The sequence below is a fragment of the Rhineura floridana genome, chromosome 2 (assembly GCF_030035675.1).
Source record: "Rhineura floridana isolate rRhiFlo1 chromosome 2, rRhiFlo1.hap2, whole genome shotgun sequence".
Classification (NCBI taxonomy): Eukaryota; Metazoa; Chordata; class Lepidosauria; order Squamata; family Rhineuridae; genus Rhineura; species Rhineura floridana.
In genome coordinates, this window is record NC_084481.1 from 42,198,211 (window position 1) to 42,214,353 (window position 16,143).

Below are 16,143 nucleotides of genomic sequence, written 5' to 3' on the forward strand. Positions count from 1 at the left end.
TGGCTAAACTGGCTGGAGCTGATGGGAGTTGTAGTCCACGACTTCTGGAGGGCACCACATTGGATATCCCTGGACTAGGAAGTACAAATGTGAGAAGCAAATACTTTAAAAAATAGAAGATTAGCATGAAGAGGGAAGGGATTGCCTTCCCTGAGTCACTTACGTACTCTTCCAAGCCCAATTCAGAGTGCTGGTTTTGACCTATATAGTTCTTTATGGCTCAGGAGCCTAATATCTTCTGGAACACCTCTCCCAGTATGAACCTACTCGGACCCTTAGATCTTCTTCTGAAGCCCTTCTTCAGGTCCCTCCTTTGAGGGAGGCTCAGAAGGTGGTGACAAAGAAGAGGGCCTTTTCAGTTGTGGCTTCCCACCTGTGGAATACGCTTCCCAGTGAGGTCTGCCTAGTGCCTTTCCCCAGACATATGATAGACTGAGATTATGTTGTCTGTTATTAGTATGTTGCAAAGCTTCCTGTGGCTGTAAGGGGGTGTTGTTTTAAAGTATGATATATTTGTTTTTGTTTTTAACATTGTTTTAAGTTGCTTGGAGATCTTTGGGTAACAAGCAAGTAATAGATCTAATAAATAACAGGTCAGGGATGTGTGCTCATTTATGGCACCCCTGGATATGCTGCCCTTTGTTGCCCTTACAGATCTTTATGGGAGAGAAGATTCCATGATCCTTGCACAGCAGCTTCTTGCAAAGGTATTCCAGAAACCAACATGTCAGTATTTCCCTCTGCTCTGGACCCTGTTCAGCTCTTTCGGGTCTCTAAAGAGCTATAGTTACACGTGTCTGATCATGAGCAAAGTCTCTCAAACCTACATGTCTTATTTCTCATAAAAGGTAACTGCTGTTAGGATTATTTCGGATGCATTTCAGACCTACCACCAGTCTGCCTTTAGCCAGATGTTTTAAGTTAATTTGCTTAGTGTATGAATTTAGTTAATGTCTTGATTTTTAATGCTCATCTGCTAGAAGCTTGCAGTTCTGTGCTTGGCCCCTTCAAGAAGCTTCTATATGGGATTAGTCTAGAGACAATGGAAAAATATCTTAAATCCTTGGCTCAATTTTTGGCTGTGTTTGTGCATAGGTATTGCCTGTTTGCTTTTCGTGCCGGCTGCTAGCTAGGGTCATTTTATTTCCTTTGGGGTATTTCCTGAGTAAATATTTTGTAGGTTTTCTTTCACCTCTGAAGTTCCAAGTAGTTCAGAAATGACAGCTGAGTAATGCTTGACTAGTTTTGTTGTTTAAGGTTAGGGATACGTATTCATGTGCAAAATGTAGATTGTTGAAAGGATTTTATGATCTGGTTTAGGATTGCTGTCCAGACCAGCCTCCTCCAACCTGGTGCCCTCCAGATGTTTAGCATTACAACTCCAATCTCAGCCTCACCCACATGGTAGTTATAGTCCAAAACATCTGGAGGGCCCCAGGTTGTAGAAGGCTGTTCCAGACTAAGCAGGATCTGAAACAGAATATACAAATCTTGTCCAGAGGTATGAGCACAAGGTTTATAGGGGAATTGGGATTCCAGATTTTTTCTGGTAAGGAAGACATTTTTCCAAGATATCTGCAAATGCAGCTTTCCATTTATTAACGGCAGAAACTAAATAGAAAATAAGTAGAGACAAATTAAAAGAAACTTTCTTTCCTGGTGCAGCCAAAATATTTCCCCCTAGTGGCAGCATTACATAGCTACATCAGAAGGCCAGACAGATTAGCTGGCACTTGAAATAAAGTTTTGACAGTTGACTGAGAGGAGAGGCCTTTTCATACCGTGCCTTGTGGTTTTAGCAGGTGGCAGGTGCTTAAGCTGAGCAGGAAGCAAGTTAAATTGTTTTTATTAAAACGTTTCTACTTACTTTGCAAAGTACTAAGTCAATGCCCCCCCCAAACTGCTGATTGCTGAGGCTCACCTTTGCTTCCTGAACTGGAACTAGAGTGGCAGCACATATTGTGGGAATGGAGAACAATCTGAAATATTTTACACGAGATTTAGGTCTCCTGCAAACTCTGAGCTTGTCCACACCTGAGTTTAATGTGGATTTGAAGCTGTTAGCATTCTCACTTAAGTATGGTCCTCCACATGACGTCTCCCTCAAACAGCTCCTGTCCCATTGGTTTCCACCTCTCAATTTGGATTTCCCCAAAACAGAGATAATCTGGTAATTTTTGAAAAATGTGACTCCAAGCTGCTCCACTCAAGACAGCGGATACATTACCTTGGCTTTTTCCCCCTGGGCGTAGATCAAGCATCTGTTTCCTCTATTACCCTACATCTCCTTACTCTGTTTCTGTTCCAGCAGTAGTGGTGCCTATTTTGGGCAACACAGGAAAATAAAAAAATAGTAATTTCTCCAGATCTCTCTGCTTCATTTCCCCCCTATTGATTTTACTGTATATTACTGTATTGATTTCTTCCTCAACCATCTTCCTGTTTGGAAATGCCTGCAGTTTTAGGATTAAACATAAAGTAAAGTATGCATGCACCCAAGCTTGTATTGAATTGGGAATTCTGAATGTGTGCTATTGTGCAATTCCTAGGCAGACACAATTTTTTAAAAAACTAGTGTGCTGTGCTCAGCTGATTCCTGCACGCATGCCCCACTCATGCAAAATTAACACATTTGAATCAACAAATTAGAAAGTGGGGACCAGGGGTGTAGTCATCTTAGATCCTTTACTTTTTTGGGAGCAGGGTCCCTATGTCTTCAGCATCCTATGAGCCAATCAGCATGAAAGAGGAGTGTGTTAGCCACTGGGAAGAGTCTTCTAACATGCTTCCTTGTCCTTTCCTGCTGATAGGAGCCAATCAGAGTGAAAGGCGATGAGTCAGCCATTGAGAAGACTCTTCTCAGCAGCTGTCACCCTCCCCTTTCATGCTGATTGGCTCCTAGGGATATCTGTTGTTGTGGGAGAAGGCATTAACAAGGATCTCATTCTCAACCCAGCAACAAAAAAGGGGGTGTGGCTGTGACTAATGTGAAGGGACCCTGCACTTTGGAATTTGCCACTATACTACTGACAGGGACAAAGACCAAATGGAATGCCTACTGGTATGAATGGGGACAATCAGATTTTATGTTCAACATCAGCTGCAAATGTTCATGTGTGGATTAATGAGCTCAAATTTGATTGGAGAAAACATGGTTTCCAAGTGAGATCCAGCTCAAATGTGGACAAGCCCTGTCAGTATTTTGCATGAAGGATTCAAGTGGATACTGGAAATTTAGATTTGCACAATTGAGCTGGATGAAAGTGCTCTTTTGCCCTGGTGCAGCAAATCCATGCATGGTTAGGCAAGTGATGGGGAAATGCATTGAAAGTGTGGGATGAATAAACGATGAATGGGAAAACGTATAACTGCCTTGCAAGCAAATGGGGATGAATTCAGGATGAATGCTCATTACAGGGAGGTTGTACAACAAACAGATTGGAAAGACTGCTCAGTAAAGAACAGACATACTTTTAACCTCCATGTAAGCTTTGTGCAAGCAAATCAGAATGAATGCTCAATGAACAGGTTGTCTGGAGGAGCCCTTAAAGGTCCAAGTGAAAATTAGACTGATACACTCTAACCCCTGGCTTGCATAAGCAAAAGGCTTATTAATCCAAGTTATGATCATCTGGACCGGATTGCTTTGTCTTTCAGGAGATAATGATGCCTGAAAGCAGTGTGGATGTGAACTGAATAAAGATGATGCAAAACTGCTTGAATTCAACAGTGTGGTGTGATGCTTTCTGACATTAAAAAATGCTGCTGCTGAAAAATGCAGCAAATTGGGGAGGGGCCATAGCTCAGTAGTAAAACACTTGCCTTGCATGTAGAAAGCCCCAGGTTCAATGAATCCCTGGCACTTCCAGTTAGTGAAGAGTCAGGTTACTGGTGATGGGAAAGGCAAAGACACCTTGGAAAGCTGCTGCCGGTTAGAAGTCTTCACTAGTTTCCGATCCAGGATGCATCTTTAGTGCAAATATGCTTCTTATTTATTTATTTTAACAATGGTGCTCATGTGATCTAGACTGGGTCAGGCTGAGATCCAGATAGCTGAAGACCAATAGCGTAAACCTGGAATGGAAAACCTGAGGCTTTCCGAATGTTCTTAGATTCCATCTCCCACCAGCCCCAAACAGGATGCCTGATAGTCAAGGATGATGGGAGCTGTAGTCCAGTAACATCTGGAAGACCCCAGGTTCTCCATCCCTGGAGTAGACTGTACAAGACTAGACATAAGAGCTTCCTGTGTTCTTATAATGCAAACTATCCCATAAACAATAAAAATCACTTAAACTAAACAATTAAGGCCTACCCTTTAAAAAAAAATCACTATTTTCAGAAAAGCATCGGGAACTGACATTGGTGGACCCTGTTTTGTGGAATTGTTTCCACAGTACTGTGGATGTATACCAACTTGACACCAGCTTATAAAAACCTTAGGTAGCCATCAGGGCAGGCGGGGGGGATCCCAAAAGCCATAGTACCAATCTTCAGACCAACTAAAATGTAACAAAGTAGTGAGCAATGTTTTGAGTTCTGTAGAACTCTTCTTCAGGTTCGATGTTAAGAAAAAGGAAGACTTCTGGAGAACTCAAAACCTTGCTTGTTACTTGATGGCACTTAAGGGCTGAACTAAACTTTGTGTTAATCATAGAGTTAACAACCATGTATTGCGATTTTAAACATTTAATACTAGGTATTTGTGGTGGTGGGGAAATAATTTTCATCAGGAGCACAGCACATAGGGAGGGGCGGTTTACCCCTTCCCTCCCCTTCCCTTTGGCAAATGTAACAAAAATGACCTGTCCTGTGCAGCAATTAGGGGAAAAGGTCCCATTAGAAACCCTACAAGAAGATCTACTTGACCTACAAGTTTTTGGGAAAAGACTTAAAATTATATTTAATTGACAGTTATTGCTAAACAATTAACTTCATTTTTTAGTATGTGCCTGGTGCTTACAGTACCATCCTTTAAATTTAAAAGAAAGAAAAAGCATGTTGCTTATTCTCCCACCTTCCCGCCCCCACACTTTATTTCCAAACTGCTCTAAAGATATACTAAAGTCAAAACACAAAACATTTTACTTCCCCTTCTCTGTATTATATATAAGCTTGAATGCTGAGATATGCATGATAGTAGTAGGGTGGACCTACTACTCACGATCTCCCTCCAGCCAATAGACTGCAACAGCTGCCAGGTTAGCTGAGGACACAACTTCACATTAAAATCTCTCTTAACTGGTAAAAAGCAGTTTCATCGTAGAGCTGGTTTGTTCTCTAAAACTCTTGAAAAAGTTTATCCTGTAAGTTTAGCTGAATCCTTGAGAACATACATTCAAAGTGTAGTTGCTGCACCATGTTGTTAAATGTCCTAGTGTTGAATGTAACACATGGGACAAATTCTATGGAGGTGGCTTTCTTCCTGAAGGTTATAGTCTGTACAGTGTGAAAATTTCAGGACATGAAACTCGGGATGGATGGATCTGTCAATTTCGGTTCTCTCACTTTCTCATTTTAAAAATGTTAAATTCAGTTCTCCACATTTCTGCAGCAACTTGCAGGATTTTTTAATCCTCATGAAAATCCTTCAGCGTTTCAGTGCAAATTTCTCCTAATAAACATTTATGCAGTTTTGACTAACGTACAGTTTCTTCTAATATAGTGCATTTTTACATTGTTTTCACCAATATATTCATATTTATGTACACTTTATCTTAATATATGCATTTTTGTAAATATTGTTTGGTTGGAGAACTACATCACAAAATTTGGATACAGTAAGGCCCTGCTTTTTGGCGGCCCGCTTTTCAGCATTCCGCTAATACGGCGGCTTTCAATTAGAGTAAGGCCCCACTCATACGGTGCTTGTTTTACGGTGTTTTTCGGGCATCGGGCACCATTCTATTGAATGAGTTCCGCTTTTCGGAAGGTATTACTTTTAGGCGGGGGTCTGGAACGTAACCCGCCGTATCAGTGCAGCCCTACTGTACATGCGAATTTCAGAGGACAGGTATGTTTCACTTCTCTTCCCCCCCCCAAAAAAAGTGTGAACTTGATAGATTCGGCTTTAAATGTAAACTGAATTGAATTTGTCCCCCATCCTACTTGAAACTATTTTGAGACACATTACATTAGGCAAGGGCTCTGGAACTACCATATTTGTTTGCTCACACACTTCTGACAGTGCACTTATATGTCATAAGTTGTGAAATAATTGCTTTCCTGTGTTTGTCCCCATGGCGGTTCTGACTTTTTTCAGGCCATAGGAAGTCTGACTTTTTGTGCTGAGTAAAGATTGGAACCAACATGTGAAAACCCTGGCATTAAAATCATCTTGTTAGCATACAGTTACTGCTAAATAACACTCGTAGGCATATGCCATTGAACATTGCAGTGCAGAATTATTTGGAGACCTATTTAGCATTTCTGGAAGTGCTGCTGTCATTTTGTTTGAAAATATTGATGGCAAAACCGGTGCTTGTGCATTGTGCAAATGCCGAAAAGAAAAAAGAATCAAGCTTATGCTCAGTGATGTGGGGACCTGGGACTGTCATTGAGCAACAGAGGTATACCTGCACTGCACATGATGTAGTCACTTCGACTTCATTCTGATGTCCCCAATACGAGGTCATAGTTGGAATGTGTCTGGGGAAGTTGTTGGTCTGTTTTGATTCACCTGCTTTAGCAGCAACAGTCAGTTTTGCAGAAGAGCAAAGTATACTCCTGATGATAATAAGGAACAGGTTCTACTGTTAAGTATATTCCCCCGTCATCATATCTGCTGGAGTTTTAATTGTGCATGTAAATAGGTAGTTATGTTTTTTACTAGCATGCGGCATGTGCCATCTCATACTTCAGCAGCCCAACAAATGCTAATGTTTCACTGCATTAATCTTCAGTATGCTTGTTGAGATCACTTTAGACCTTTAAGAGTTGGAAGGGGCCTTGTAGGCAAGTACCATATGGTTCTCCAGATGTGGTTTGACTACAACTCCCACCCTTCCTTACTATTGATCATGCTGGCTGGGGCTGTAGTCCAACCACATCTGGAGGGCCATACAGTCTCTGTCTTTGCTACAAGCCATCCAGTCCAACATCTGCTGATGCAAGAAATTCAGAACTAGAACATCTCAAACAGATGGCTGTTCAGCCTCTGCTTGGAAACTTCCAGGGAGGGACAGCCCACCATCCCTCTAGATCAGCCTTTCCCAATCAGTGTGCCTCCAGATGTTGTTGGACCACAACTCCCATCAGCCTCAGCCAGCTTTGCCAATGGTCAGGAAAGATGAGAATTGTGGTCCAACAACATCTGGAGGCACACTGGTTGGGAAAGGCTGCTCTAGATGGTTCTACTGGCAAGCTAATTTTTACCATCAAAATATTTCTCCTAGTGTTCTAATTGGATGCTGTTTATTCATTTAAGGCATGTTTATTTTCCCCTTCCATCCTGGAGCTCTGGGAAGGCTACATAGTTTTCTTTTTAATTTTCTCTTTGCAACTTCCCGGAAAGGTAAGTTAGACCAAAGACAGAGAGAAACTAGCCAAAACTCACCCAGTGAGTTTCATGGCTGAGTGGGGATTTTAACATATTGTACAACTCCCATCATCCCTGACCAATGACCATCCTGTTTGGGGATGATGGGAGTTGCAGTGTAACAACATCTGGGGATCCAAGATTGAAGAACAGTGCTCTAACAGCTACATGACACTGGCATTTGATGCATGGTGCAAGCAGCTAGAATTCAAGGGTGTAAATGTTTATTGCATAGACCAGGGGTGGGGAATGTTTTTCAGCCCAAGTTCCCTCGTGGACAACCTTCCGGGGGTTACATGCCAGTGGTGGGTGGGGCCAGAGGCAAAAGTGGGCAAAACAGTGGATATGACTCTTTTCTTTATGCACACACCCCATCTCTCCATCCTCTGTCAGGCAAGCAAGAGGCATTATCATGGTTCAGGGACACATTCAAGCCAGCTGAAAGCTCTTGAGAAGGTTATGGTGAGGGTTATGGCCTGGAAAGAGTCCTGAGGGCCAGATAGAGAGGCCTGGAGGGCCACATTTAGCCTGTGGGGACCTGAGCATAGATGCTGGTTTTGTAAAGTAAAAAGGTAAAGGTGTCCCCGCACTTGTAATGCGAGTCGTTTCCGACGCTTAGGGTGACGTCTTGCGACGTTTACTAGGCAGACCATGTATATGGGGTGGGATTGCCAGTTCTGTCCCCAGCCTTTCTTTACCCCCCAGCGTATGCCGGGTACTCATTTTACCGACCACGGATGGATGGAAGGCTGAGTGGACCTCGACCCCTTTTACCGGAGATTCAACTTCCTCCTTCCGTTGGAATCGAACTCCGGCCGTGAGCAGAGCTTCAGCTGCGTTACCGCCGCTTACCACTCTGCGCCACGGAGGATCTTGCTGCTGGTTTTGTACCTGTTCACTATTCTGTCAAAGTAAGCTGTTGTATGAGGAGACTAACATACAGCAAACTAGCAGGGAAGAAAAACATAAAGAAACCTACTAGGAAATATAATATTGCTAATAAGCTTAAGGACAAGAAGCTCTGTGCAGTCATGTGTATGAATGTAGATCTTGAATATGGCCCAGGACTCTGGCTTGGATAGTAGTTGTCCAAGAGAGAAGCCTGGTAAACCTTTTTCCAAAGTGTCTTTCAAATGCCTGTTGATATTCATTGCTGAAAAACATGATGGCGATCTCATCTCTTGGGTTCCTCTTGCTGACCAAAAAAGAAACTTTCTGTTGTGGCTGAGGTGACAAAGGTGAGCTGCCTTTTCAGCATTATTGGTGTTGCTCTATATTTCCACATTGTATAGTTTCTGGTTTGAAAAAAGTTATTTTTTCTGAAACCCAACTTCTGATGGGCAACAGTGTCTTTTCAATTGTTCTTGCTACAGGATGTGGGAGATTTTCAATGTTACTTGGATGCTGTGGTTTTTCACTGAACCACTGGAAATGCTTTCGACATTTACAAGCTGAAATTTCGCTTTAATAGTTGATGTATAAATGTGAAATGCTTAAAAATGAGGAAAATGCTTACAGTATGATGCCCAAACCTGTGGCAATAATGCAGTTCTTGAGTCACAGAACTTTGGTCCACATTAGGTCCGTGACATCAGTGGTTCAAATCCTACCCTGCCATGACAAGGCCTTGTCTTTGCTAACTTACATGTCCTGATACCTCTAATCAAAAGGATATTGGAAGTAGAGAGGGGAGGGGATTTGATGAGCCATTTCCAGAGTTTTGGTAATTAAAACACTAGCCTAGATGGGCTTCCTCGATGTAAAGCAGCTTCATAAATTTATATGTCCACTTTCTTGCAAATTCTAAGCATGTGTTTGCTAATGTCACACTCTAAGAGGTGCCCTAGATGTAAGCCTCTCACCAAAGCACTCACCAACATAGGCAGGGTTGCCAGTGTAGCCCAAACCAACGTCAAACACGGAATCAATCTAAGTCTAAACATGATCCAGAAGCAAGGTCAGGAAATGGCCCAAGACTGTGGCCTCCTAGACTACAGTCTAACCCCAACAGCTGATAGTAAAGGAGTTCAGGGATTGCTTCCACACTATGTGACACCTGAGCCCATAGCTGCATGCTGTATTCTGAGAGGTGGCTCCACCTCTTCCTCAGACAGCTCCAAATATTCTTCAATAGGTCTCCCACCAGAGGGCCCTTCAAGGGGATCCTGCTTGGTCCTCGAGGTCCTTGACCTGTGGAGTTTCTGGTTCATCCTTCAAGAACTCAGTATCTAGCACCAGGTTAGGGTTAGTTGTGACAGCTAACATAAGATTTCAGCTAACTTTTACTTATAGCAGACCCATTGAAATTAACAAACCTAAGTTAGCCATGGCCATTAATTTCAATTGGTCTGCTCAGGCCCAGTGCCAGTGGATGGCCAAAGGCCCAGCAGCTGGGAGGGTGGAGTTCCCATTCCATGATCCCCACCAGTGTCGGGTTGCGAGGTGCGGCAGACAGTAGTGCGGATTGTGGAGTGGGAGCGCCATTCTCCCAGATGATACCACCAGTGTGCATGTGTGCAGCTGGCATATGCTTAAATATGCCTGGTCACATGTCCTGTTGCATCATCATATGCCTACCATCACCCAAGATGTCAGCTGGAGCGTTGCTGCATCAGCGCGCATGTCTGCCATCACCCAAGATAGCAGAGGAGCGTGTTGACACCTTGCTGCCATCTTGGGCAATGTTAGGTATGCGCGCCTACGTGACCATGCAAGAGGTAATGTGACTGGGTGTGTTAAAGTGTGCACATGTGCACGCATGGGGGGGTGCGGCCACCTGGTGTCAGCCCTGGGGCTACTCTAGGTGAAAGTTAGTTTTATTATTGATTGATTGATTAGATTTATATCCCGCCCTTGCTCCCAGTAGAATATATTTCTGTTTGCCCTTATGACTTTTATTCCTTGTCTATCTCCAGGCCAGGATTATTATTCTTCCTGCCTCCTGCATCGTGAGATCTCTGCTGTTTACAAGACGAAATGAAAGACTTGTAATGTAGGAAGGAAATACGTTTTATAAATGAAATATGTGCATTCCCAACCGACAAGGCTGGAAAATCACTTATCCTGACACTGACATGGCATTTACAACTCTTCCTCCCTCTTTGAATTCCTTATTTTCTTACACTTGGAATATCACCTTTCTGTCAGAGGCACCAATTCGTGCGCAGTCTTGAATTGGCAGCATGAGTTGTTTTCAGTGAGGCCACACGTGAAAAATGGGAAGGCCACCTTATAACCAGAGACAAGATGGAAGAGATTCTTAAGTCACAGCACCTCTATGTTTCAGTTTGTAGACTGAGCTGCATGTGCTGAAAAAGCACGTGGCACACCATTTGTGGGATTATAACCACTTCAGAATTCAGATAAAGGACTTTCAGGAATTTTAAAAACTTGATTTCCCCCTAGCCCCATGGGAAAATAATCCCTCTGTTGTCCATGGGTGACCACAGGAATTTTTTCAGGGGTGGGGGCAAAGTGAAACACTGAAAGTGAGGTGCAGAGTAGTTTCTCACAAAAAATGAGGATATTTTGCCCCATATCCCAGGTTCTACAATGCTATCAACTTACTCTTTTTTTAAAAAATGAAAGCTGGGAATCTGGGGATTATGGTTCATCCAGAGGGAGGGAACTCCCCCCCCCATCCCCATGTGGACAACCATGCTGTTGTCATCAGGGCGCTTCCTGTTTTTTCATGAATCCATCTAGGCACCAGAAGCTGCTATCTGAATGGACCACTGATTAGTCCATCACATCATCTGTGGGCTTACGATGTAGTTATGGGGTGGCCATTAATCCTCTTTGTATAGTAGAGAAACAGGCCTTCCCTGGGCATGTACATAAATTAGCATGCTGGATGGGTGTATGAACAGGCCCCATAAATTCCGTGTTTGAGTACATGATGCTGAAGATACTGTAGTGACAGACCCAGGAGGGGATGACAAAGTAATGATTATTGAGCTGCTCCATATCAAGTCCCTATCGGATGTGGGAGGGGGATATGTTTTACTGCAGAAGATGCAGACCTCCTCTTGTGGGGGAATTCAGTGTTGCTGCTGCTGCTTAAAGGGCCATATGTGTGCTTTATTCACTGGGGAATAACAAGGAAATCCTGTTCATGTCTGTGCAGGAATAAGTCCCACTGAGTTCAGTAGGAATTACTTCCAGGTAAGTGGGTATAGGATTGAAGCCTGAATCTTCCATTTCATCCCTAAAAAGAACCGCTCCTCAGAGCGGGGAATGATGAGCTTTACCAAACTTTTAAGATCCTCTTTTCCCATTGGGATCAACTTCATTACTGAAGTTGTTGAATCTGGTGAAGTTCAACGTTTTTATTTCCTTCCTATTCTTCCATCTCTGTGTGTGAATGCATGCATACATGTATACACACAGCACAGCTTAAATAGTCTCTAGAGTGACTAGGATAGCTGGTATAGCACAGTGGGGAGGAGAGCCTGGCTAGGAGTCCAGAGACTGTGAGTTCAAATCCCCGCTCGTGTCTCCTGGGTGTCCAAGGCCAGCTAAAGATCACCCCCACAGTGTGTGGCTCAAGGGTTACGTGCCCTGCCACCTGTGCAGCCGTGGGCAAGCTGCATAGTCCCAAGGAGCCCAGTTGCCCCCCAGCTGGCAGTTGCGGACAAGGAAGGGGCTGGCTTGTGCAGCTGTGGCAACCTGAGCAGGCCCTAGCCAGCTGGGGAGGACTAGCCTCAGAGGGAGGCAATGGTAAACATCCTCTGAATACTGCTTACCATGAAACCCCTATTCACAGGGTAGCCATAAGTCGGGATCAACTTGAAGGCAGTCCATTTCTATTTTTCAATATGAAACAAAATGAGAAACCTGCAGCCAAAGAATTGGCTAGTTAGTAACTTCAAGTCAGTCTATGGAATTCAGCTCACAATGCTGTTCACAGCAACAGCAGAAGCCACAACTGGCAAGATTCTTCTGTGCAATCAGAGTCTAGTTTTTAGAAGCCAACATCCCTCCAGATGTTTTGAACTACAACTCCCATCATCCCTGACCCATCAGCCATGCTGGCATGGGGCTAATGGGAGCTGTCGTCAAACATCTGGAGAGCATCAGGTTAGGGGAGGCTACTATATACGGTAATTGTCTGGTTCCTTTGCTCCATGGCCCCATATCCTAAAGGGACTCAACCTTCTTTGCCTACCCATTTCCCTCCCACCGCTACAACACAGCCCTTCCTGCGCCTTGAGCATATGTGAAGTTATGCCACAGACCTACTTTCCCTTCCTTTCTTTTTAAAGCTGAAGCCTTCTATAAGCAGCGAGTGTTTTTTCTTTCTTCAGTCCATCAATTCTCCAAGCGGCCTTAAAACACCACTTGCGTTTTGTCTGACTTCTTCTAGCTATCCCATCTCTTGGTCAGCCTCTCTAGGACTCGTGCTTTCCTCTCCCCCCAATTCACACAGCCTTTCACACTGTGAAGCTTATTCAGTTTCCCCCCCAGCTGGCAGTTGTGGACAAGGAAGGGGCTGGCTTGTGCAGCTGTGGCAAGCTGAGCAGGCCCTAGCCAGCTGGAGAGGACTAGCCTCAGAGGAAGGCAACAGTAAACCTCCTCTAAATACCTCTTACAATGAAAACCCTATGAATACAACCAAAAAAAGGATTCATAGGGTTGCCATAAGTTGGAATCGACTTGAAGGCATATGATAACAACAACAAAGACTACTTTTTAATGCTAGGGAGCAAAAACAGTAGGCAGGAAAATGCTGGCTCTTAAACTATTGACCGCCCCCACCCCCAAGTTCTATTAGCTTTATGTGGGTTTTGTTAATCCTTTGCTGCTATTTAGTCTTCCTCTTTCTCTCTGCTTGGGGATTAATCATGCAGGAAATGAGTAAGATCAGTGAGCTGTCTGCTGCCATGGTCTATCTACATTTTAAGTATCTCTAGATTAGCTGCTTTAAAATGGCTGATTAGGTGTATCCTGGCTACTTAGTCTGCAAGCCAACTATCTCAAGCTTTGCATGACCTATTGATGTACAGGGGGATTTATGAGCATGTTAATAATTTAGGTGAGGTCTTTGAAAATGTTTGCTTGTCTTTAATTTATGAAATATAAGGAAAGAATACAGTCCTATTTTGTTTTTATTTTTCCTCCAAAGAAGTTAAAGTCGCATACGTGGTGTTTCTCCTCCTTTTTCCTTGCAACAAACCTGTGAGGTAGGTTAGGTTGAAAGACAGTGAGCTTCATGGCTGAGTGGGGATTTGAACTCTGGTCTCGCAGCTCCTTTTCTAGCACCCTAACCCAGGGATAGGACACCTGTGGCCCTCCAGATGTTGTTGGACTCTCTTCAGCCCCACCCACATGGCCAGTGGTCAGGGATGAAGGAAGTTGTAGGCCAGCAACATCTGAAAGGCCACAGATTCCCCATCCTCCCTCTAACCATCCTGGACTCCTTTGGGGGGAAGGGCATGTGCATGATAAAAACTGAAACAACAACCACTACACAGTCACTCATCACATAGTTGCCAACGTCTAGGCACTTGCAAGATTGCATGGGGTTTTATTTTATCAGATGAATTTAGCTCAATTTATTTTGGTGATAATTTAGCATGCCATTTTTTTTTCTGGATTGCATATGTATGTGCACCATCCTGGGCATGGGGTAAGTGGAAGGATGGATGCATAGCTGGTTTAATGTGCAGGAGAGAACCTTTCCCATGGCCATGCTGAACTTGTGGAACTCCCTGTTACCTGAGGCTTACTTAGTTTTCTATCTCTCTTTCTTAACTTCTGGTCAAGATATTTCTGTTCCGGCAGCCTTTGGGCCTGCTTAGTTGAAGAGTTTTTAGAGGACCCATCTCTAGTGTAAAAGATTTTTTAAAAGAGGGTCAAGTGCAGTGGATAACATTCTACTATTTTATTTTGATTTTTAATGTTTTTTTTTTGTAAGATTCAGTTTATTATAAACTGGCCTGGTATTGCAGTAGTAGGGTGGGTTATACAGTATGTTATCTCGATAAAATAAAATTTAACTAAATTCACATGTGGCATGAATAGTGTCAAGAGGAGAATGCTTGTGTGCTAGGGCTAAACCATGGTTTGGCTTAGCTTTATGTACAAACTGAGCCAGTGCAACATAGGCTGCTGCGTACACACCATACGTTTAAAGTACATTCCTCCCCTTGCCAAAAAAAATATATGCTGGGGGCTGGAGTTTACCCCTCATAGTACCCTTAAGAAACTACAGTTCCCAGGATTCTTGGGGGAGGATGTGCTTTAAAGATATGGTGTGTACCAGGGCTGTGGAGTTGGAGTCGTGGAGTCGGAGTCGGGAGCAATTTTGGGTGGAGTCGGAAGAAATGTACCAACTCTGACTCCGATTCCGACTCCTTCATAAATGGCAAATGTATATTAACTAGTAATAACAAATTTACTGTAGTAAAATGGTAGCACAAGGCATTTCATCACTACCACACGAATCCAGAGCTTGGAAAAGTTACTTTTTTGAACTACAACTTCCATGAGCCCAATCCCTGGCAAAATACTGGATACTTGGCAACCCAGAAACATTTTGTGCAAAACTACCACTTGAAGGTTCATGCATTTGAAGGTCCATCTGTTTCCTGACACAATCATACTTGTTTTTATCCCTGTTCATGAAAGTTCATTCTATAAAATCCTACAGATAAGATGCTGTATCCTCAGTTTTAAAGTACTGTACTTTTTTCAGAAATGTATCCTAAGGAAACTAAATATAGCCGGCCTGTAACTTTCATTCTACCCTAAGATGCTCAGTCTTGATACAAATGCATGCAACAATTGTGACAGTTATCACCCTGATCTGTTTCTGGTTATTGCATTTTAAATAAGAAGCTTCTTATCACTCTTACTGAAATGGTTGAGCTTCAGAAAAGAGCTAATATAGCTAGGGATTGTTATTTTTATTTTTTCAGGCAAGGACTGATTGGCTGTATGACCTACAACTTCATAACTCCACAGGCCATTGCAGCTGTGGGGGGAAAATTGTTAAACAGGATGATTGTGGTTTGCTGTGAGAATTAATTTTCCTGTTGACCATTTTTAACAGGAAGTTGAACCAATTTTACTTTAATGTGCTACAGATTCTAAGCTTGAGGTATAAAATGGTTGCAGGAAGAATAGTGTCTGTTTTGATGCAGTGATGAACACTGCAACGTGCACAACTGTAGAACGTTCAGAATTTCAGCCGGTGGTGATCTAACATAAGTATAAATTTATATGTTATCATTGTCATTAGCCTTTTAAAGTTTTAGTATGAGAATATGAAAAAAATCATATTAAAGGAATCCTACAAGCAGATTTTTCCTGTTGTAGTTTATCTTTCTTCATTGTGCATGTGAGAGCGAAATGGGGAGAGGGAGAATGAGTTATGGGACAGATGACGTCTAGATTAACTAAAATATGAAAATTCATTTATTTCCAGAGAAGTAAATCTTGATCTAAAAACTTCTGACATAGAAAAAGAGAGTGTGTGTAATATATGAAGGAACTCTAAGGTGGAGCAGGAGGAAGTGATTCAGTAGTTTCCAGTACCACCCTTCCAAATAAATGAGTGCAAAGCACAATATATTTTATTTTTTCCCCTCTGCCACACTCCAAAG

At 42.9% G+C, this 16,143-nt stretch overlaps 1 protein-coding gene across 10 annotated transcripts in view; it reads left to right on the top strand.

Annotated features, from left to right (window-relative positions):
- Positions 1-16,143, top strand: part of WIPF1 (WAS/WASL interacting protein family member 1) — an 80,790-nt gene that overhangs the window by 34,235 nt on the left and 30,412 nt on the right. The window contains exon 1 of one of the 10 annotated variants that reach the window (XM_061608440.1): positions 679-707. The exons of the other annotated variants lie outside the window; for them this stretch is intronic. The gene's annotated coding sequence lies outside the window, so the exon portion shown is untranslated. Of the gene's footprint in view, positions 1-678; positions 708-16,143 lie in introns of those variants that run through there. 10 annotated transcript variants of the gene reach the window in all.